The following is a 24,080-nucleotide window of genomic DNA, read 5'->3' on the forward strand; positions in this document are numbered from 1 at the left end:
TTCTCAAATTTTCACATGTACTCATAAACCCCCAAATTTACTGACTCCTTCATCCTCCTACTTCTGTTAAGATATTGAGAAATTTTATGGTTTTGGCCATTTGCCTGAAGTCCAGAAAAAATAAAATGTTTAAAAACAAAGTGTTGGTTGAAAAGAAGCAGATTCTTCTGCTGAGGTCTTCTTGTCTTTTAAAATGCCTTGAATTCATCTTTCATCTGCAACACTGGGATATGATCTTTCAAAGTGGACGTCTGCTTAGGGCTTTGTAGGCTCACTTAGGCACATGCTAAATAATGTTTTCTATTTCTGGGGCACTGATGCAATGTGTGTCTACTAAGAAGCACACTTCCATTTAATACTAAAGCAGAGAAGAAACTAAATCTGTACAAGATTCAGCCAAAGTCAAACATACTAAACAAATAATGAGAAGGGGAATTATGGCAGGGAGGGCATAAAGAGGTGAGGCAGGATTGAGGAAAACGTTCTTAGAGAGTGACAGCAGCAACAATAATTAATTTTAGTTTACTTGAGAAAAAGGGAACAAGGTCTAAAAATTGAGAGATCCCAGCTTTAATGAACAAAAATGCGCAAATATCCTAGCTTTCTTGCTAATCTGTGGTCAGTGACAAAAAATACGGATCTTAATTCACTCTTGACACTGTAATGTGCTGGAGGTATAGAAAGTGAAGGAGAAAGTGAAAACTAGTATTTTATGTGGAGCTTCTTTGGAGTTCCTGACCTGGGGAATTCAGGGCTTACCACAGCATTCAATTTTGTATCACTTTCATATAGCAAATGAAAATGTAAAGTCTTTGCAAATAGTTTTCTCCATGCCTTCCGCTCTGCTTGATGTTCTTCTTGACACATACCAGTTTTAGATTACTTTGAAGTGGTTTGGGACCATGCTTATATCCCATGCGCCTCCTCTTTGTGGCAGCCAAAGGTGGAGCAATTTTTATCTGAATTAGAGGTAATTTCTGTGTAACCTATCTAAATTCAAAGAGTAAAACAGGAATACTACTCTCTTGGGGATATCTACAGATTTCCATCTCTTAGGCTGCAGATGAGAAAGCAAACTTCTCTTGAGACTGTGTTTCTGATTGCCATGGTAGTGGCACATACCAGAACAAATAGTCTCTTCAGAGTCAAAGGGGCTACGCTGCAGCACTGCTGCCTGCACAGCGTTGGCCCACAACGTACCTGAAAAAGTCTTACCCTCAGCACTCTACCAACACCCATGAACTCTAGAGAGCCGAAATCCTTATTGTCCCAAATATTACGGTATTGTCATACATTTGCTGCAAAACTCTCATTTGGTATTGTGTCCTCTGGTGGTAAGTCAAAAATGTTTAGTTCTTCTGTTTCCACTGATGCTGTACAAGTTCCTCCCCATAGATCAGCTACTCCAGACAAGACTTTTCGCCTGGAAGTTACCCCATTTGCTGCAGAGCACAGGTTCTTCACTCACCTTCTCCTGTGGGTAGTGCCCTGGAAATCAGGTTGACACCTGATGATACAATTACGTTAGAAGACCAAAACTGAGAGTAGGAATTTGCATGTTACTTACATTGAGGTATATTCAATGTAAGTATATATTCAATTCCGCTTTTTCATTTTTATAGTCACAAACCTTATCCTTCAAAAGACATGCCCTAAAGCCGTCTTACACTATTTTGTCTTGTTGAGGGAAGCAAGTTAAGCCTATTTTAGCCATTTTCTTGGTGTGATGTATTATGGAAATGTGAAATCCTTCAAAGACCACTTCCTCCGAGAAGGAAGAGCATGTGTATTCCTAAGTATGTCAGTGTCACTTAGGTGTCTTTGGCACTATGAAAGGCACTATTCATTTTGTGACTGAATAATTCATATTGTTTGAAATTGAACTACTTTATAACTAGACCTCTCAAGGAGTCTCAGTGGATATTTTGTGACCGTTGTAAATGCCTCAAGACAAAATTTATGGTTATTTTTCAATACATATAAGAGGTACTGAATGTAGTCTAACAAGATATTCCTAAAATAAACACAACTTCAAAATGAGCGAAGACATTTTTCACTCTGTTGAAGAGGTTTGAATTCCTTACTCTGAGAGGGAAAGGATCTTCCTCTGAAAGAGCTGGAAATGCTCAGCAGCAAAACTGAGAAAGTGCTCCATAACCTCAAGGAAACAAGTGCCATGCACTATTTTCTGTCTCTGTTCCTTGTTAAGACACTCGTATCTCAAGATGGAGAGCTCTTTTTTGGCTGTTCGCAGGTTAAGATGCTGCACACTGTCCTGCTGCACATAAAGCATTCTGGACCGAAAGCTGCATCACTGACATGTTTTTATTATTTCTTTTTCTCTTAGACCCTGAACTATGTAAGTTATCATCCATCTAAAAGTTGGACAGATGCAACTTTAGAGGTGGAATGCTTTTCTGTAGTAGCATCAGACTTCCCAGGGAACGGCCTTTTGCCATATTAACGTACAGAGGTGGGTAGAAAAGGCTTTCATCCCAATCAGTTCACCAGCACCTTCCTCCTTTGATTATTTCAATTTTGATCATTCAGACCTGTCTGGTCAGTCAAACTCTATTTGAGTAGCCTCTAAGCTTAGTTAGCTTGTCTCTTGCAACAGCCTCAGGAAAGTCTCCAGTGGAGGATTACACTGTGCTTGCTTCCCTTGCGATACTGAAATCTGGGAAAGGCCACGTGCATGTCTCCTTACCAGCAGGAAGCTTCTCCCTGCGGGCTGACCTTAGTTTTTAATGGTTTAAACTGTTTGAACTACGTGGTGACTTTCTTCCTTTGCCCTCTCTCAGTGAAAATGTCCTTTCTAGTGACTGTTGTCTGAGCTAAAAGAGCTGATGGAGGCTCTCAGATTATGCCCAGACATCGCATTCCTTAGTGGTCACTTTTAGACTTTGTCCAAAGTTTACAGCTAAAAGAGTCAGAATCTCGCCTTAGCCGATCAGTCCATCCTCAGTTCCCCTTTTCTTTCCCATTTCTCACCAAAATCTTACCCAATCCCAGATGACGCAAAACTTAAAACTCTTTAGACGTTGTGCAGGCTGGAGTTTTTTATTAGAAAAACTGCAATTATTTCAGCGCTCAGTTAAGGTTTTTATTGTATATGCGAAGAGCTCACAGAGGCAGTCTGTGTGTTCCCAGAGGTTATCAGAATGCCTTTCTGGGTATCAAACTGAATCTTAACTTGGTTGAGGCTCATACAAGGTTGTGTATGAAATATGAATTATTGATCCTTGGATTTCCAGATGCGGTTGATGTCCTGATCCTGTTCGCGTGGAAATGGTGTCGATCATATGCTTATGTTCGTATGGTTGTCGTATAGTTTTTTTTTTTACGTTGGACTCTCCTTCTGCCTTCAGACTTCAGACAAGCATGCAAATGTTTCTCTAGGGATGCATTCTGCCTCTTTTCCAACCTAAATGATTCTGTGATTCCTAACCTTACAGAAACTGTGGCTCTTTACAATGCATCAGCTCCACCACAGTTTCCATGCCTCACCTTCCAGCAAAACTGACTGGACTCCTGCTCAGCTGGAATTCAGATTTATCAAGAAAATGAGTGATAACAGATCTGTTATTCTCATGCTGTGGTAATGGTTATGGCATATGAGGTCCTGCTGTTGTATAACAGGGGCGATTGTTGCAATTACAGTCTGTGTAAACAACTGGCCAGAACCACAGTTATCAGAGGAAAATTAGCTTTGAGAAGCAATTCAGACAGAAATAATTATCTTTCAACAGAGGAGCACCTTCTAGTGGTATTGAATGAATATGTCAGCTAGTTAAACAGTTATTTTCTCTAAATGAGGAGATGTAAATATGCTAGACAAAGAATAGTAATGAATACTTCTGAACACTATTTTTATGATTAAATTAATAATTCATTTAAAAACAAAGGAAAAACAAAACCTGAGTCGAGAAAGCATATATTTGGAAAAATTAAAACATTTTTCAATTACAGTACTCCCTGCCCCCCCGCCAACCTAGTAGCTTACTAGCTTTTTATGCACTTACAATGAAGTAGTATTTTTATGTGTTGAACTGTGGAACCTACCCACCCTTTGGCTTTTTTTAGTAATGAAAATTTGGGTTCATTTTATACCTGATTTAGCTCCAGTGGAAATTTGCTACAGAACTCTTATTTTGTCCAAAGTTTCACTGATTGTTAACACAGTTTCTCCATCCAGTGTATTTCTAGTAAAGATATATTTCTCAGTATAGTATTTGCCATGGTTACTTTTGCAAATAACATAGTGTCAAATGATTTAAAATTCAGTTTTTCCAAAGTTACTCCTAAATACAGTGAATATGGTAGTTTAGCTGATGTTGCGGAATTCTACTCTTTCAATTTGTATGTAGTAAATAATCCTTTTTGGACACCATTACACAGTGTACATAATACAAATGAATGATATGCTATTTCTAGAAAGGCAAATTAGGATTAATGAGTAATGCTTAATATTATGTCATTGCAGGAGATTTGTGCATAAGTGGAAGCTATCTGTATGAAACAGATATTCATACTTCGATTTTCATGGGGTTCCTCTGAAAAATGTGTGAAAAAATGTCAAATACAAAAAGTCCGATTTGCAGGTGATTAAAAGAAGACATAACTATAGTTCTGCTTTTTAATTCTGTAAACATAATCCTGTGTTATCAAAGTAGGGAACTTGACCTTTTTTCCTGAAGAAATTTTTCAGCATCTGGAAACTTCAGCACAAAGTTGAAATAGGTCTTGCAAACGTTTTAACCAGTGAAAGCTCATTCCGTATCACTTGTTTTGGTTGTGCCATTATGAACTAGATTTGTTGAAATAGCTCGTATTTTTGCATCCTCCATCCCATGGTAGGAGGGCAAAGAGGTGGTAAGACAACTGAGAACCTGGGGCAAAGTTAATGGAGTTGGGGTTTTGTCAGCTGCTTCTGTGACAGTGGGCACAATGTTCTGCAAAATATGGCAAGTGCTACACAGTCACTTGTTAGAAGTACGACTGCCTAACCCTGAGGCTGTTTTGAGTCTGCTAGAATAATCATCGGCTTTCCTGTGTAAGATCTATGCAGCTTGCAACACACGCTAATACTGACATAGGACTTGATTAACTTGATTGTATCCCTTTTTAGTGTCTGTCCGGATGCATATACAGATGCTAGTTGAGAAGTATATAGCTCATGAAACAACAGTTTTCACCAAGTCTGAAAACGCTCAGGTCTAAGTGCGTACCCCCATATTTCATTGTAGGCTAGAGAGACGTCTTGCTTGTCACTGGGATATACTTCTTCTTGGTCCCACAACATCGATTGTCCACTTGTCTTGTGCACTGGAAATGCAAACACGCTCTGTAACCCCTTGGGTTCCTGTTTGTGCACTGGGAGATTTAGTCACGGTGTCCAAAACAGACAGCAGAGCCGCAAATATTTATTGAAGACAAGAAATAAAACAAAACCCATGCTTTATCTGTACATACTGAGATTAAATCAGAAATTGTCTCTGGTCAGGGTTTCTTTTTTTCTGCATACTTTACGCCTCTGAGAAGAACTAGAGAGAGGGAACCTCCTGCATGGGAGCGCTTATCTGCTGAGGGGGTCTAAACAAAAAATAGGGTACTCCGTTCTTGACCAAGAGTCTAGCTCATTATTTAATTAAAATGAGCATTGTTTCACTGCCTTTGAGACACAAATTCTTTTTGTTAGAACACCTGCTATCTCCTGTATTTGACTGACCAAGGGACTATTTTTTTGCCTGGAGGAAATGTAAATCTCTTTTCTCTCTTGCTCTCTGCCAGTCTTTGATGGCTCAGCATGCGTGCTTAGTAGCGACCCTTACATTCCCTGCACTGAGTCCTAGAGACAGCATTGCTTGCCTTAGTCCCATAGAATATCTCTGGCAAAGCTCATGGTCAAATCTAAATCTCTTTTGAGTTCCAGTTCAGCACTGGGGTTAGTTGTAAGTGGCTGTTTTCTGTCAACCTCCACTTCACACGTTTGATAGAAAGGGGCTTTGCTCATTCAAATCAGGCTAAAGGTTTATTATGTGTATTTGCTATTATTTAAGCATATTAAACTACTTACATGTAAACATATTCAACTATGTTTACATTTTTATATGTTTATATTACCATCAGGTTTGCAATTTACTGTGCCACAATACTGCATTTTGGACCACTTATTGGAATGGCCATTTGTAAACCTGTAGATGCTCCTAGATGGATGATGATAGAATCTGCTTTGTTTTCTGACTCAAAAATGCTTTATAAATGTGTATTTTAAAAGACTGTGTGGTAGGTAGATTGTAAGCAACTCTATTTACTGTTAAAAATAAGCTTGTGGATCAGTTTCAGTGCAGTTTCAGGAGAAAAGAGCAAACAGTATAGGAAAAAAAAGAATTATTTTGACAAGTTGTTGCAGAGTATTGCTAAACTGGTATTGAAAAACAGAGATTACAGCACTGCCCTTCAGAGTTCAGCATCAGCGTTATACGGGATATAAATGATGCTGTTACTGTGTAATTTGGATTCCAATGAACTCAAAGAAGGAAAATCTAGTTTCTGTAGGCACTACATATAAGATGATGAAACATTGTAGGTCTAAAATTAAAAAAAGGAGGAGGATCATGAAATTACTTTCATAGGTCTGGCAGTTAAAAAAAGCAGGTTTCTTAAAAAATGCTAAAAATTCTTAAAGGATAAAGGGTGAAAATATACAGTTAATACTTACGTGCCCTCTAACCAACTTTTCTTTTGTTATGCAGTGAGGACATCTAAAGAGAGAAAATTTTTTTCACATTCATTTTATAACCTGGGATACAGTCACATAGAATTAAAAAATCTACACCTCAAGAACAAACGCGTTAGCATTTTCTATTGCTAACGCAGGGTTTTCAGTTGCTTCCCTACTAAAAAATGTTCTAAAACATTATAGGAAATCAATACCTATTTTTACAGGTTTCCTTTTAACTGCATCAGCACAGTTGTCTAAACCTGAAGTAATAACATCAGTAAGAGTAAAGTCTATAATTAAAATTATATGTTAAATCTGTATAATTGCAATTGACAGATGCAGAAAAACACAGAATTAAGCCTGCCTACCCACTGTAATTCTGGCATAGCTTTAAGTCTTCCCACATTATCTCCATTTTACAGCTTTTTCACAAGAGCAGCTTGAGTTATTGCATCTAGGTAATAGTAATGACATTAATGTAAAGCAAAGAGGGAGATGTGGTGCCTTTATGAATTCCCTGCAATGTTTGGTACAGCAGATGGCACTGACCATTACCACCCTGCTCTCGGTTGCCTTTGGGTAATCCATTAAGAAAAGAAAATGTCAGACCTTCCCTTGCAGCAGCAAAAGTCCATCTTCCTGTTCTTGTTTTTGTATTAAAAGATGCATGTGCGTTCTTATGAACATTTGTATTTGTATTCTTTTTTCTTTGAGAAATAGCAAGCAATCTGTAAAGGCTGTGTGGCATTACAGGAAGGCAGTGCGCTATACATTTCACCTGCATTTGCTCACTTGTGGTTTCTTGTTCAGACTGGGCCCTTGAGACCACCAAAGTCAGGTAAGAGGCTGCACAAGAAGCCGAAAGATGTCTGGCTACTAATGTCGGTCTTCTGACTGGTATTGGGTGGACTGGTGGGAAACTGGAGATCCTAGGTTCCCATTGCCCTAGCACATGATGTACTTTGCGAGGACATCACATTTCTAGCGAGGTCAGTAGCTGAGACCTTGACTGTTAGGTTTTGTGACATTAGGCTGCATTTCACCTTAGACTGCAAAAGCTGAGAACCGCAGTGCTCCCTGATTAAGGTTCACCTTTCCCAGCTGGAGGAAGCCCCATCCGTGCTGAGTCATGTGAAGAGGAAGGGACCAAGCTGGTAAGTGGTAAATTGGTAAAAGGCCTGGAAAGAGAGCTTCAGGGGGGCTATGGAGGTGGTAGGTCCCTGCCCAGGGGCCAGCATGTCCCATCACCTCCGACTGTGGGCTCCAGGCACAGCGCAGGGAGACTTGGCAGCCCTGAGACTGGCATGTTTCTCTAAGGCAGGAGCAGAGAAGCTGTTTCCCTGCAAGGCGGATGGTGGACTTAGCTATGTTACCTTCCTCTGCTGGGGTTCCTGCAGCTGTAGAATCAGTCTAGGCATATTTTTATTTCTGCCCAAAGAGCTTTGGCTTCCACTGATGAAAGCAGTGTACAAAGGTGAAGTATTTTAACTGCCTTGTGGTACTGTTTGTCATAGCTTTTTGCAAGGTAAGGTGTTTCTGAGGCGTGGAAAAAAAAACAACTTTGATATCAGAATACATCCGTTTATGTATATTGAAGAGAAAACCAAACTTTCAGGAACATTGGAACATTTTTATTTAAAAAAGGTAAGCTCATGGCTTAATAAGCGTGAAAATTTCAGGTAGTTTTTCTGTGAGATAAAAGTATTACGAACGGACAAATGGAGAACAGTAGATGCATAAAGATGGCTTTCTTTAGAAAGCAGCTTGGGACATTTGTAGCAAAATTTACCTCTTCAACTTAGAGGTTTTTGTTTTAACAATTTCTGCTTACAAAACAATGCTGCATTTACAGTAGTAAAAGAGGAAGTTTTTTCTCTGACCACAGCTGAGCACATACATAAACAGTTGAATCTTTCAGGCCATGGTCTATTTTGTATTCATCTAGCGTATTAGAAGGATATCCATCACTGTAATATCTCAGAATCAAGATACGGTACATGAAAGCTACCGAAATCTTGCAGTCAGTTTTGTAGGCTAATACATTATTACAACATTCAATAATGTGTTCAAACTCATTATAATGGTTGGGCATTTAATAGGATACCATGTCCTCAGTTTTAATCCAAACAAAGATCTGTGAGAAACCAGTATTGCAACATACTTGTTATAGTAGAAGATGTTGAATTTGGCTCTTAGCCGTTTAGTTTACTGTTCGCTTACTGTAGCAAAATGGAATAAACTTACTTAATTTTGTTTATGTCAATCTACCTGGGGAATATTATAATAAAACATTTTAGGAGCATGCATTGCCAAATAAAAATATGGCCAAGTAAATAGGAACAGCTGTCTTGTGCTTTTAACTCTTTTTTGTAGAAAACCTTTGATTTCAGTCAGGACAACTTTAGCATTTGTTCAGCCTAGTTGAAGAAAAATGCTTTAAAAAAGTGTGTTTAATTGATTATAGAATCACTTACGAACGGGCAAACAAACGTCTAGAAGCCTTGTCAGCTACTAGGGTGTATTCACAGCTGAGTATCATGAGAAACATGAATAGCTGAGGGTAAGAGAGGGAAGTATTTTTCATGAGTTTTGTGTCCTGAAGATGATTTTTACAGATTACCCGGTGCCTTTAGACTCAGCCCAGCACAAGGCATGTTGTGTGAGGTGCCCAGGCCAGGAGAACAGACAACAGAGGCACTGTGACACAGGTACTTTTTGTAGGAATGCCCCCGTCCTCTTGTTTCCCTTCTGTTCTTCATTATTTGGGGTTGGTTGGGAATAATCTTTTCAGAAGCATAAGGTGGTTTCTTTGCTTTTTCTTCCCCTTTTTCTCTTATGTGTGTGTGTACCTTGGGATTGCTGTTGTAGATGGCTTTACTGATAGAAAATTAATGAGCTTCATAGGATTGTGTGGACCATGTGGGATTGCATCCAGCTACAGAAAGTCACGAAGGCAAGGATTTACTTTTGTAGCACAGTTTACTCCATATTTTTCTTTCAGTGGGACACAAAAAGGAGCAATGCAGAAAAACAGATTTTACTAGAGTTTCAGAGTCCAAACAGTTTGTCCCTTGTTCTGCAGGTGAGCCCAGAACAGTGAACTGGAGCTAGGACACACACCTTACTCAGTCCTACATAAGTGAACTAGAGGAGTCTCCAGCTTGCTCCTGCTTGTCCCCAGCAAAGAGTTTAGAGCAGGGCTACCATCCATGCTGCCGGTATCTCTTGCTTTTATTCTTGGGGGTCGGGGAGGATCAAAAGATACGTGACAGAAATCAGTATCATCTTGATCCGTACTATTTCATGGCAATGTTTATCTTCTGAGTTGACCGAGATCTGGATTCTCTCCTGCAAAAGCAGGTCCCTGCCTGTTTGCTTCCCCAGCCCTTCCCTGTCACTGGCACAGCACAGTAAGCGCTCCTCGATACGCTCCCAGGCCCACGATGGCAGTTGCTGGCACCGCTCCATCACGCATGCCCTGGACCGTGCAGCTCTTTGGTAGGGTGATGCTGACAGAAGGTAAAAAGCATCTCATTTTGCATCTTTCTATGCGAGTATACTGCAGAGTTCAGTCACACTGAGAATATAAAGGTCATTCTTGTTCAGTTGAATGCGTTTTATGTTCTGATAACCTGACCAGAATGAAATTTCTCCCTGGCTTTTTTTTTTTGAGTCAGACTCTCACATTGACTTTAAAGCATTTCCTTATTATTGCCTTAGTTTTTCTTTTTACACACTGAAACACAGGCAGAGAAACCCTAGACTTTGCTTGAGAATCTCTGCAATCTGCATTAATGCAGCTTGCAAATGCATTGCATGTGAGTTGTGGAAGGGTTATTTGTGAAGCTTTTTAATTATTGTATTCATCTTGAGCTCACTGGAGGCTTTCAATTCAGTCTTTAACTGAAATTTTTAATTTTATTCTCACCAACTTTGGGTACTTGTGAGCACAGGCTGCATTCATAGGTGTTATAATGGCAGCACTTCAAGAGGAAACAATTCCATTTTTTTTCCAAAATCAAGAAGTGACTTTGATAATGTTTTTCAAAATTTTTTCTGAGTTCACTGCTTCTTTCCTCATTAACAAAAGATCTTTCTAGTGATACCTGCTTCATATGTAATAGTAACATTAACAGCTATATAGTAGATACTATGCAGTGAGAGTAAAATGATCTGTCTGAACAGAAAAACAACTGTTTTGCTATAAAAATCTCTAGAAAATTTAGAGAAGCTGCTGGTCTAAGTCATTGTCTCTCCTGAAAAAGCTCACACATTAGACATCCTGGCAGGTATAACCTGATAACATCTGCTTCCCAGAGGTGTGAAGTTATCATTTCTAGCCCAGGACTGCAGTGAGTTTTCATGATTAATTTTGTGTCTAGAAAAGCATATTTTGATTTCACATTGAATTTTACCCAGCCCGAACACAAATTAACTTGCTGAAAAGCAATACTGAGGTGGAGAAAGGAGAAAGAAACAGTGTGTCTGTGCCTTTAAAGATAGATTGAAAGATAAAAATGGCAAGTGTTTGATATTGGAAATAGCTTACTGTTTACAATCTTGGGTGCAATCAGGTGGGAGCAATAAACTCATGTAGCCCAGAGCTTCACACTAATCTCTCCTGTTCTATCCTTTTTCATGCTGAGAGCACCTTTGTTGCTAAATGGCATTGACATTGTTTCTGTATCAGTCTCAGATGTAAGTGCGTGTTATAGTAGGTAATTGCCAATGGGTGCCCATGCGTGGGTTAAAAAGCTCTCTTTCTTAAGGAAGGCAATGCATTGTTAATAACCCTGTCATGCTTCCAATAGACAATTCATGCGTTAAAAAAAAAAAAAAAAAAAAAAAAAAGGTGAATATTTTTCTTTTAAAATAAGAGAAATTGAAAGATTGATAAATTACCAAAGGAGAAAAGCAGCACTTACAATGAGGTGAGTACATAACTCCCCTGCACAGAATATAGGCACGTCATTTTGGTACAAGCTCCTGTGAGTTTGCTAGTACATCCAAACACATGTAAAGTGTTTCAGATTATCAGGAACTGGTTCTTCATGTCATGTCACAGTTATAGACAATTAAAAACCCCATTGTTCTAGATACTATATATGCATATATATTTACTCAATACAATTGAAACATGCAACAAGAGAGATTTAATACCTATGTAGAATAGAATTATTTTCACATACAGACATGTGAGGACAAAATTATATTAAAATGATGGAAATTAAAGAATTGAGGCACTGTAAAAAGTATTAAAAAGTACTTTGTCACTAGTAACTTCTGAAAATAAAGTTAACGTGCTCACTGATACATGGGCTTTTATAGTTAACGAGGTAGTGTGTGGGAGTTGGCAAGAAAGCAGGTCAGCAGGTCGTTGATTATGGAACATGATTATTTTGCCCATACAATGTGTTGAAAGAACACTTATTTAATGACTCCTGAAGGTGGATGTTCTGATGGCTATATATTGTGCTGTTTTAATGATGAAAATGCACTGTAGACTGATTACCTTAGACTGTCCTGAAAGTGTGATGCTAAGACCCTAAATGAACAGGAGACGAAGTACTTCTGTGTAGCAGCATCTCTTACTCTTCTTGCAGCTCAGCCATCTCTGTATTTCAGAACTTTTCCTGTGCAGACTTCTCCCTGTTGATGAGTTCAGAGTTCATGGCAGAACCACACACTCCCCTGAGACAGAACACTTGCGGGAAACAACTGTAATTGCCCAGGGTTTGGGGGATACCACCAGTATGCCCTGGTTTGGAACCCCCTGCTGCCTGGGGGAAGACTTAACAAAGCTCTTCAATCTGTGCTCGTTTGCTTCATGAGTAGATTCGCTGTGGCTCTGACTATCCTCAGGGACTTTATCTTACTATTTATTTTTTGTTTGTTTGTTTTCGGAAATGTGCTGCACTTATCCGGGTTAATGAGGTTCCACTGGCAGTGTCAGTGGAACTCTAGTGCAAGCAGCATTAAAATGAAGTACTTGTAGAAAGCCTCTCTGCAAATGCTCGAGAAGTTCAGTTGTAAGCATCATGATTGTTATTAATTGCACAGTCCAATCACAGCAGCACTTACAAACAGATGAAAGAATAATTAACAGAAACTATAAGAAGGCTCCTCAACACTATGTGCACTTAATCTTCCTGTATTTTTCTGGCCAAGAATTGAAGTAGCTACTTAGAACTTTTCTTCATTGTTCATTCCGTGTTGCATGTACATACAGGTAAGAAGTGCTGTTTCATGATAAATTAAGGTATATTTATGACAAGAATATTTAAAATGCCAATTCTGTAAAGCTAGGACTTCCGAGTGTTTCTTTTCACATTAAGTTTTACTCTGCATTGCTGTGTATTCTTGCTTATTCAGGAGGTTGCTATACAATACAGGAGGCCAAATTTTAAACGGGTCTGATGACACAAAGCCAAATGGGCAGTGGGAGATGCATGTGTTTGTAGACTGGTATTTAAGTCATTGTTCTTGGGGGCAGAGTGATGTCCCTTACCCTTCTGGTCAGACAACAGCAGTGCTGGCACTTGGGATGACACTTTATACTTTTAATTCTTTGATAGCATGTCTTATTTGCTACTGTAAAAATGATTGGGTCAAGGCAACTGTTGATGCTGCAGGTGATCTCTGTGACTTTATAAATGGCACCTAATGTGCTTATGTTCCCACAGGGTGGTTGACAATTCTGTAAATTAGTATCACCATCATCATAACGTGATAAGGTATGAAAGAAACAGCAAATACAATCATAGTGGCTGAAATCAGTAACAGAGGACTAACAAGTCTGTTCCTTCTTTGCTGACCTTTACCGAGTTGTAGTAATGCTTTGAGAGTCAATATATAGCATGTAAAGATGATGGTGACTGGAATTAGGAATCTCAGTACAATCTTGGAGAGTGTGAATGGCACTGCAAATTGTAAAGGTCCTTCAGTGCCATCCAGGGAATCTGTGATGTCATGTTGTCTTCCAGCTGCAACTGTGTAGTAGATCTCAGGCACTGATGCAATCACTGTGAAGATCCATACTGTCATGGTACAAAACCCAGCTTTTCCTTTGTCCCACCATGGTAATTAAGTGATAGGATGGACAGTGCCTACGTATCTGTCCAAACTGATCAGTGTCAGGAAATAGACACTTCCATAGATATTAATACTAAAAAATAGTCTTATGATCTGATAAAATGCTTGACTGGAATAGACAGCTAACTTACGGAGACTATCATGTACTGAAAAAGGTGCCATGAGAGTCCAAGTAAAGTCATACAGTGCCAAATTAAAGAGAAATATGGTATTGGTAGTCCATGTCTTCACGCAGAACACATAATGTCATAGTGCAAGTATACTGCCTAGAAATCCTGCTAATAAGTGAAAAGGCAAACCAGAATCAGCAAATAGCAGTACCACTCCAGCTTAGGATTTCTGTTGCAAATTAAAATAGTGCATGTACCATTCATCATCTTTCTGTGGAATATGCCTGAAGGGAAAAGAGAGACCAACAGCCTTTAAAATAAAAGTTGAATTAGATGTACTGAATTTAAAATTCAAAACTTTTCTGTTAAATCCAGTATGTTTGAATTGGCAAAATAATTTGGAATATGGTATAACATACAAGCTCACCTCTCTCTATCTGAAAAAAAAAAAAAGTAAATTCCGAGTAGGTAACACTTAAAGCTTACTCTACAACACCAGCACAGGTAGATCTTCATGAACTTTAATCCAAACCTTTATATTCTTTCCTCTCTAATATTTAGTGTAGTGTATGATAGATGAAAGGAAAAAAGCACGCGCCCTCAAGTAACAGCAGCATCCCCTTGCCCAATAATGTATCTGTGTCTATCTTTGGAAGAAGCAGAGGGGAGGGCAGGAGGACAGTAGTTGCCCACGCTCATTCCATCCTTGCCTCGAGTATCCATACTGGGCCTAGAGGCATGTGTAATATGGGTAGCTGTGACTGACATCCAGAAGACAGCATCAAAACAAATCAGCATGAAATCCTGCTTGTGGTGATAGCCACAGCAACCTTTCCATCTAAAGTGCTGGACAAGATTTTTTTTTTTTCTTTTTCTGTGACTTTCTTCTGTAAATCAATGTCCCAGGCCAAAAGCATTGTGCTTATGGTAGAGTTAGAGAGAATTAATTTTGTCTCACTCTTTATGGCCCAGTTTGTATCACTGCCCATTATGGAATATCTGGAATCTGCAGTGTATTTTACAAAGCAAGGTTTTTAGGCTTGTAAGGTCTTGTGTTTAATCCCAATGATTTTGTACTCCTAATAAAAACAAAATAAAGGCTGGCATATTCTGCCAGAATGAGCTGTCACCAATTGCAGTTCATTATGTTTGTAGAACATCTCTCCAAACGATGCAGCAGATGCCAAACTGTGAGGTCTGTCCAAGTAGGAGCTTTGTATGAGGGTCATCCAAATAGCCGTTTATGGATCAGAGTCCGCTACAGTGCTTGATAGGATGACAGGATAAAATTTTATTCGGTACAAACTGCACATTGAATGGAAGAAAGGACTTTTTCAAAGTGTTATTGATATCTTGAAAATTTTCAGAGCGCTTCAACCATTAAGTTGATAGTAGTAGTTTTTTTGAATGTAATGTTTTGCTTTCAAGTCAACCTTAAGACAATATGACTTTTCCAAAGGTATGTTCACAGACACAGGTCAAAATATAACAAACATGAGCTACAGTGAAGACCTGCTAAATAGAGACTGCATTATTGTGCTTTGCAAATTTATAGCTCACCCAGGCAGTGAAGTGACAAAAAGCTAGTTCAGACTGTACTCGACGAAATTGGGAAGGAAAGTTGTTTCTCTAGAAGCTCAGCAACAAAAGCAGTCAAATGACTTTCCAGAAAGTGAATGTGGATAGAAAGCCATCTGTTCTACTCACAGTGTATTTCACAGGTGGGGGATGTTTGCTCTCTGAACATATTTTGTTAAGTATTGAAGCACTGTACTTTAACCTAGGGTAGCTGTACTCTTTCCCTACTCTTTTCCATAGCCTTTGTGAATATAAAGAAATTACACAAACTTTGTGTAATTTTTTTCTTCAGCTGAATTTTATAAGATACCCCTGTAAATTCTTCAAAATGTAGCCACCCTAATAGGTACAATACAGTTAAGTAACATTTTCTTATGATGTGTTCAATTAAAAGAGGTTTGAATATGCATAGGAAAGTTACCTTTTCCTAAAATCCTCTTGGCTAGAGGTCATGTGTGCTTTGAATTAAATTCTATTTCCTACCTCTCTGCCTTCCTTTTCAAACATTACAAATGAAGGCAGTATAAATAAGCCCTGAAGTGGGTACAAACAGCATGGCCATAGCTGCATGAGGGAATTGTAATGCCAGATTCCTGATCTCATCAAGCTCCTGGAAAAGGACTATAGGTAGGTCTAAATGGAGAGAGGCAGACAGCTGTGCCACTTCCTCCACTTTGCTGTAAGTTGGCTGGATAAAGCCTGGATGTGTAGCCTCGTAACTGCGTTAGGGCAGTTACAGACCTGAACTAATAAACCCCCTACCCCCTTCATCACCTTCAGTTCACTGGACTGCACGCAGGGCTGAGCTGTACGACATTAGTTACGTAGCTGGAGGGGCTGGAACTGCAGAGCTGCGTAAGGTGCATTTGGAGCTCAGAGTGTCATTAGAAAACATGTCTTGTGTTTGTGTAGGCATTTCTCATGCATCTACCTTGGGATGCATATTTCAATTTGCTAAAATATTCTTACTGTCTCCTATTAATTCTTTGTATTATAGTAGAGCTTAGAGGCCGTAAGCAAGACCAGATTCTTGAAACAGTGTGCCTTGCAATTGATGTGAGCGACTTACAGGGTGGGCACAGGGGAACAGGTGCAGAAATAAAAAGAACCTTTCCTCAGGTAACATAATAAGCAAGAGAAGAACACAACGGGTTCGACCCCCCAGCTTGGTGCTATAACAAGAACTCCTGGTCATCCATCAGAAGAATGTGAAGCCTTGTACAATCAGGACCCAGTTTCACTGCATGTGGGAAGACAGTCAGTATGCCCTGCTATATCCTGAGGCCGTTGGAGCTACCCTGACATCCACCAGATCTGCATATGTGCTGTAATGATTTTCAGAAGTGACTTTTTTTACGTCAGATGGTGGCAAGTTTTCTGCCTACCATCTTAGCACCAACAGAATAACTCAAGTTACAGGATGTGACTAGATCATCTTCATAGTTCAAGTCCAAAATTTTGCATCTGTCATTTAAGAAAACTTTCTTTTTCTGAACATTGCTGTGTTCAGTGCTAAGTGCCATTCTTAAACAAAGCCAGCCAACACACATACACACATCTTAGAAGTGGTAGAATGAGCAACAGCACCATGACATTGTAGTGTGACAGATGAGGAGTTGCATATGTTGTTAGTGCTGACTAAGAACAGAGTTGCCAGACTTTGATGAAAGTAGGATTTGGTTTTCAAGGCTAAAAAAATATTTCCAATTTATTGAGATTAATTTTTCAGCTGAACAGTTTCAGCCATTGAGGGAGATGGCAGTGGACATTAAATGGACAAAAAGAGCAATCACATGATGGGGCATCCAGAATTAAAGGAATACGACTGATTTGATGAAGGGCTTGATATTAGAATATTACACATATGCCCAGGAAAGGGTTGAAGTTTATGGGCTCCATCACTCATAATTAAGACAAGAAAGCATGCTAAATTAATGGGTATGAATTTCATGTTTCTCTTGTTTCTCCTTCTGCAGTGCAATGAATCCAACCATCTTACAGGCTGTGGATCTAAAGATGCTAGAAAAGTTTTAGTTTTAAAAAGTGACCTGTTTGATTGACTCAGTTTTTGTATCTGCCTGTTGGGTTGTCTCTTCTCCTGGACCTAAAAGAAATATGGCTTAGACCTGTGACTCTCTGACAATGAATATCTACATGCTCCTCTGTCATTGTCCCTGACAGTGTCTGCACGCTGTTATATAAAGTCAAGCAGGTTTCAGGTGATGAGCTGATTTACTGCCTGGTTTTGTTGCAGGGCCCTAAATCCTGACATTTGTACAACCCTGTGTTCCCCTTGTACCTGTGATGGGGGCTCCAAAGTCTTGGAGTAGATAGAAGACCTTCTTTCAGTAAAAAATTACTTTTTGTGCAAACTTCATGTGGAGCTAAGAAACATTGTGTAACTGAAAAGAATCTTGATTTGTTTATATAGCTAATTGTAGTTCACAGTTTATCACTGGTAGTCATTCATATGGCACGTAACTTGTATTTGCAAAGTTCCATTAGGTTTAGTGCATTTGTTTATTTAAAAAGTATCTAATTCTGTATGTGTAAATATATCCTAGGAACCATATTCTTCCCTGTCATACCTGTGGAGGTTTTTTGGCATTTTTGACAAGGTCATAATAAGCGATTAATTTGGCCTGAAGTAAAAAAAAGATCAAGCTAACAGCTTACTTTATGTAATTTTATTCCTTATCTACTCTCTTTGCCCCTTGCTCCTTTTTGCTTGCTATTCTTTATAGTAGAAGCCCTAATTTTACATGAACTGTTTTATTTGTTGGGGTTACTCTGAGAATTTTGTTTGCCTGTTTGCAACTGTATTTTAATCTAGTACAAATCTGTTCCAGTTACCATCTAGATAAGTTTTCCAGATTTCTGACTATTCACACCCCAATGTACTTCTGTTACAGGTGCTCTCAAAGCATACTTTTTAGCTCATTTTACCAAGCTAATAAAGTGTTACAGAGGGAGTCCTAGGTTTTGTTATAAAAATATCAAGCCTTATTTGCAATTTTTACTTTAACATCTTCCCTGTTAGGTAATCATCTTATGCATTCCCTTTTTATGTTCAAATGAATTGATATGAAAGGATATATAATGCAATGTGGGTATTAAGTGGAGCTTTTCACGTATTTTAGTTCAACTGCATTTAGCATGTTATACTTACTAGTACGATGGGAACAATAAGTAATATACAGCAGTACTTGTATGCAATTAGGTAAGTAGATTGTGCTAATATCCAATTCCTTTCTTAATGACTCAATCGGTATTGTGATTGAGCTGCTATTTCTTTCATTAAAAAATGATGTTCATGTACTTACTTGAGATTTAAGGAAGTCCTATATGGCAAACATAAGCTACAGTAGAAGGGTAGTTAAGGTGTAAGAATTTGCCTACCAAAGACAATATTTGTGAAAAAGTACTTAAAAAAATGTGAAATTTATACATATGTGTATATATTAATCTGTGTGTAATAGCTAAATAGGGGAAATTATATTGCTTTGGAGAATACAGGTGCAATGAATACTTAATAAACCTATCTCTTACCTGTTTTAGATAGATTGGAATTGGCTATTTTACAGAAATCTAGATGCCCAGCTGTGATTTTCCTCTCCATTAATCTAGACATTCTAAAATCACAACTTTCTTCTGCGAGTACTGTTTTTAATCCAAGGTGTCGTTAATATTCCATATGCAATGGCAGCCCTTCAGAGAGCATGTATCAAACTGCAAGGCAAGTATCTTTTATCACTAAGCCCCTCCTCTCAGTAAGTCAGGCTAAATTGCTATTGCCATAGCAGCCTCTGCTTGCTTTTTAGGGGAGGACAGACTGACCGCACATCCCGAGTCTAGCTAGGCCTGGGGCTGTCATTGTTTCCAGCAGTGAAAGAGAAGAGTACAGGGGCTTGGAGCATGCATATGTGCGTTTGCACTTTCCCTTTCTTCTTCACTGCCAGAATCCTTGTTACTGCTGCCCTACTACTGGACCGGTCCAAGGACCTATGTTGCTCTTGCCCCATCGCAGAGCTTGGTTCACCCCACCTACCTTCCTATCACTTCTGCTGCCTCATGGTTCCCACCTCGTTCCGAAATCTCAGCCCTGTCGGAGAACTCCCATCTTCCAACTCTGCTTACTGCAGAGCTCAAATCCTACCTCCCACTTCAGGCCATAGTCCAGGTCTGCTCCAGGCCCCAAACCTGCATCTCCAATCTTCAGCAGCGCACACCAGTCCTGGGATCTTCCTGTTTCATTCCCTGAATGAACACCTCACTTTTTTACTAATTTCCCCCACTTGATAGCTTCCCCATGTGTCCAGCCCTAATCCATACTGAAACTGGACTTTGCAGTTCAACAGCAGCTCCCAGAGATTGCCTCCGTCCCAGACCATCCCACCTCTCAGTCTGCTGTATCACCTCTCTTGATACTTCCCGTCCAGCTCCTCATCTTCCTTCCGTTTTCCCTATTTTGACATCTTCTGGCACCTGACTGCACTATCTCCTCATTAGATTCTGTCCTTCACCTTACTGCTTGAATTATTGGTTGTCTTCCTTACCCCTCTTGGCTTCTGCTGTGGCACTCTCCACCTTGCAAAAGCAAATTCCCATCTCTTGCACTGGTGAGGTTTTCAATACTTCAAACAATCAAAGAACTTATTAAAAAAAGCCACCTGGTTTTAGGAAAGAAAAATTCTATCTGGAAAAAACATAGACCATCTAGGTAACCCATGATAAAACAATGATACTCTGTTAGTTACAGGGGCATGCAAGTATGAGGGATGGTGATCTACACAAACTACCTACTAACATCAGTAGAGGTAGAAGGAGAGCTGCTAGAAGACAGAGTTGTGAACACAAAAGGAGGTCAGGGTGTCAAGAAGAGCATGAACAACTAGATTGAGGGGTGTGACACTCACCCAGATGAGGAAGAACTAGTATGGCTGAGCTTTAAGGAAGTGGTGATTAGAAATTCTGATAAGAACAGCTCAAGGAGCTGTACCAGACTCATAGGGGTCCAGGAGAAAAAAAAACTCCTGACAGTGAATAAACAGTGTGGCTGAAGAGTTTAGAGATGAAAGACAAAAAGATGATAGGGTATTCTTGCAGAAGCAACTATAGAGGCTATTACAATGCTAAAAACCAGTAGATATGTTTGTTTTGGGAAAGGAGAGGGCTGGACAAGACGGAGAGATTCAGAAGAGGAAAAGAGGGATGAGAGTAGACGTAAAGATCTGGAAATTGGATAGAATGAAATTATATGGGCAGGTGAAAAGGATAAAGGGCTACAGGAAATAGAGGTGAGAAGCTTTTGTGTTTATGATAACAGAGAAGGACAAAGAGAAAAAGGTAAGAGGAGAAGATGGAGAAGGAAAGCTAGTCCAGGACAAATATGTTCCTGAAGAAAACATGACAAAAGTTTCACCTATCCCAATGGTGAGAGTAAGCAGAGCTTCTTTTCAAGTGACAGGACATACCACTATTCTTTGAAAAAGGCATTCTCTGCAGAATGAAGTATAACACATCACATGATTAAAGTACTTAGGCCTAAGAAGAACACACACTACAAGATTCTACAGTCTCATAATTTGATTTCTTAATGAAATTAGGGAAGCAAATAAGGCATGTCAGGGGACGTACTTCTATTTCACACGAGAAAAGCTTTCTTAGACATGAAAAAGAAAATGATGTATGAATCAGTAACCTTTTTTTTTTTAGCATTTGAAATGAATTGTAATGGTTTGTAATATTTCTCAGCATCTCTTAAAAAATACCATTATTAGTAAGTTATTGTTGCTTTTTTTTTCCTTTGCACTTCATATTCAGTGTCTAACACTTGAAAATAGGATACAGAAAAAATGTGCAGAAGGAACTGAGATTTTTCTTTGTGTAGGAATGGTGAAAAAATATTAAGACCGTAGGAGCTTATTTTGTAATATCACAGTGAGGCATTATAACTCAGCATTTGACAAATTTTAGTTTAATAAATTGCATGGTAGTTTGATCAGTCTTCCTGATGTTACCTTAATAGTAAAAGTGACCACTGTAGCAACTATATTGCTCTTAAACATGTTAAATGTTATCTGTTGGTACAAAGCCCTTTTGAAATCCCATCTGGGATGTTAGGTGTTGTTCCTGCTGGGAGTCAAGCACTGAAAAAATATTTCTACACCTTTCCAGCATCATTCACCCACTCCTATTTGGACCATTAATCACTGCAAGTAAATAGCCTTTGAAAAAGCAGGAACCATTAAAACCAAGTATAAACTACAAAAAGCAGGATAAGGAAGAGTGTTGTATTGCAATAAGACTTTTGAGGATAGGACAGTAAAATCCACCTTGCTCTGACAAATTGTAGTATACATTTGTGAAAGGGCGATGACATTACCGTGAGAAACAGTCATAGGTCAAGCACTCTAGGGAATGTTTAGTTCTCTGTGACACGGTGACAACATTTGGTGTACATATCTGACTAGGAGATTAATAGTAATTACATCATAGGTATGGCTGTAAGCCCTATTCTCTTTTGTGATATGATTTTTTTTGTTACCACTTACAGGCTTAATCAGTTTGTGGCCTTGTTGTGGTATAATGTAGCAAAAGTCTACACTGTAAGAAAGAGAATAATATTATTCTTTACCTTTGTGGTAGAGTGTAAATGATTTGTCCATAATGTCACTGGAGGTCTCTAGTTGAATCTGAAACTGATTCTAAGGCTCCTGGCCCTTGTCCAGCCCATATCACCCCATTGGGTGAGGTCATCCCAGCTGAGCAGTTCAGTAGTATTGGAGTCAAAGACTTTTTCAGTTTCCTGTGTTGACATTAGATGACCAGTACACAAGAACACGTGGCAGCCTTGTACTACCTCACAAAATAGAGGAGCAGTGACATTGCACAATATTGTTATCTCAGTTTTACTGACAGGAGAGGCGATTATTTACTTATTATTAACCATGTATTTTTGTGTACTTTGGGGCTTCAGCAAGAGTCATCTTTGACTCAAAGGATGGCTTTTCCTCTGGTACATGGAGTTTCCCTCTAGTCCAGGCAATTTCTTTCATCCTCAACTGGTCCTGCAGTCACCTTCTCAGAAAAGCAAATAATTTTTTCTCATGCACCTAAATGTCCTGAATCCCCAATTCTATTCCATGTTTGTGTTTTTCACAAGCTAGACACACACATATGAAGAGATCACTGTTACCATGTCATGATATTTGACCTGATGCTGTCTATAGTCAGTGGAAAGAGACAGGCAACCATCAACATTTAATGACTCTTTTGTTACTGATCCAGAAATAACTGGCAGCAAATAATGAATCTCACACAGCCTGAGGTACTGATGACACTTCAAAATTTATAAATAGACTTGTTTCCTAAAAACACTGTTCAAATGCCACTAAAAAGTGGCTCTTGCCTTGAGGTTTAGACTAATTCCATGAGATCTTCACTGCAGTGGCATTTGTTTTGGAGTGTTAGGATGTAACAGTTTCTGGAAAACGTGATGGTTTAGGCAGTTGCCCTTCCAATCCATCACTCCTTCTGATTTTTGCACAGATGTGCAGCACTACTGTTCATTGAGCTTCAAGGTCAGCAGGTTGATGGAGCTAATTCACATGAAAGAAAAAAAAACAAAACAAGGTAAATTTTCTTTTTTTTCTAGATGGGTCAGTTCCCCACTCTTGTTCACTCATGCATGGCTGCTCAGCTTGCTGTGCCAGCATGAGAGCAGAGTGGGTAGAGATACTAATGGCTGAAACAGGGAAACAGTGAAAGCTGCTTAACCAGCATGCAGAATCACATGTTGTGTCTGTAAAACCACAGCCACAGTTTGATCAGGATATGATGTGGACTCCTTCAGAACTCCACCTCAGTGATTTTGACTGTAAAAGCCCAAACCAGTTTTTCATCAGTTTGTGGGAAGGAACCTTGTAATTTTGTAGGAATAATATCTGTTCATGCTGAACTACAGAAGAGTAGAGTTTGGCTGCATTATACTAAATCTACCAGCCCAGCCAGCAACAAAGCACCACAAAGCTGCTCGCTCACTCCCTCCTCCCCCCCCGGCCCTGGTGGGACAGGGAGGAGAAAATACCAAGAAACACTCGTGGGTCAAGACAAGGACAGGGAGGATCACTCACCACTTATGGTCACGGGCAAAAGACAGGTTCAGCTTGGGGAAGAAACAAAATCAGTTTAGTTTACTACAAATCAAATCAAAACAAGGATACTGAGAAGAAAAAACAAATCTTAAAACACCTTCCTCCCACCCCTCCCCTCCTTCCCAGCTCAACCCCACTCCCAATTTTCTCTACCTCCTCCTCCCCAGAGGCACAGGGGGATGGGGAATGGGGGTTGGGGTCGGTTCCTCACACCTTGTCTCTGGGACTCCTTCCTCCTCAGGGGGAGGAGGACTCCGCGCTCGGCCCCTGCTCTGCCGTGTGGTCTCTCCCACAGGAGACAGTCCTCCACGAACTGCTCCAGCGTGGGTCCCTTCCATGGGCTGCAGTCCTTCAGGCACAGACTGCTCCAGCGCGGGCTTTCCCATGGAGTCACGGCCATTTTGGGGGGCACCCACCTGC

The 24,080-nt window shown here is 39.5% G+C and overlaps 1 protein-coding gene and 1 pseudogene across 5 annotated transcripts in view; one reads left to right on the top strand and one right to left on the bottom strand.

The window, feature by feature from the left end:
* Positions 1–24,080, top strand: part of TMEM117 (transmembrane protein 117) — a 238,258-nt gene that overhangs the window by 25,666 nt on the left and 188,512 nt on the right. The window lies entirely within an intron of this gene.
* Positions 13,090–19,123, bottom strand: LOC115341043 (annotated as a pseudogene).

This window comes from Aquila chrysaetos, chromosome 5 (assembly GCF_900496995.4).
Source record: "Aquila chrysaetos chrysaetos chromosome 5, bAquChr1.4, whole genome shotgun sequence".
NCBI lineage: Eukaryota > Metazoa > Chordata > Aves > Accipitriformes > Accipitridae > Aquila > Aquila chrysaetos.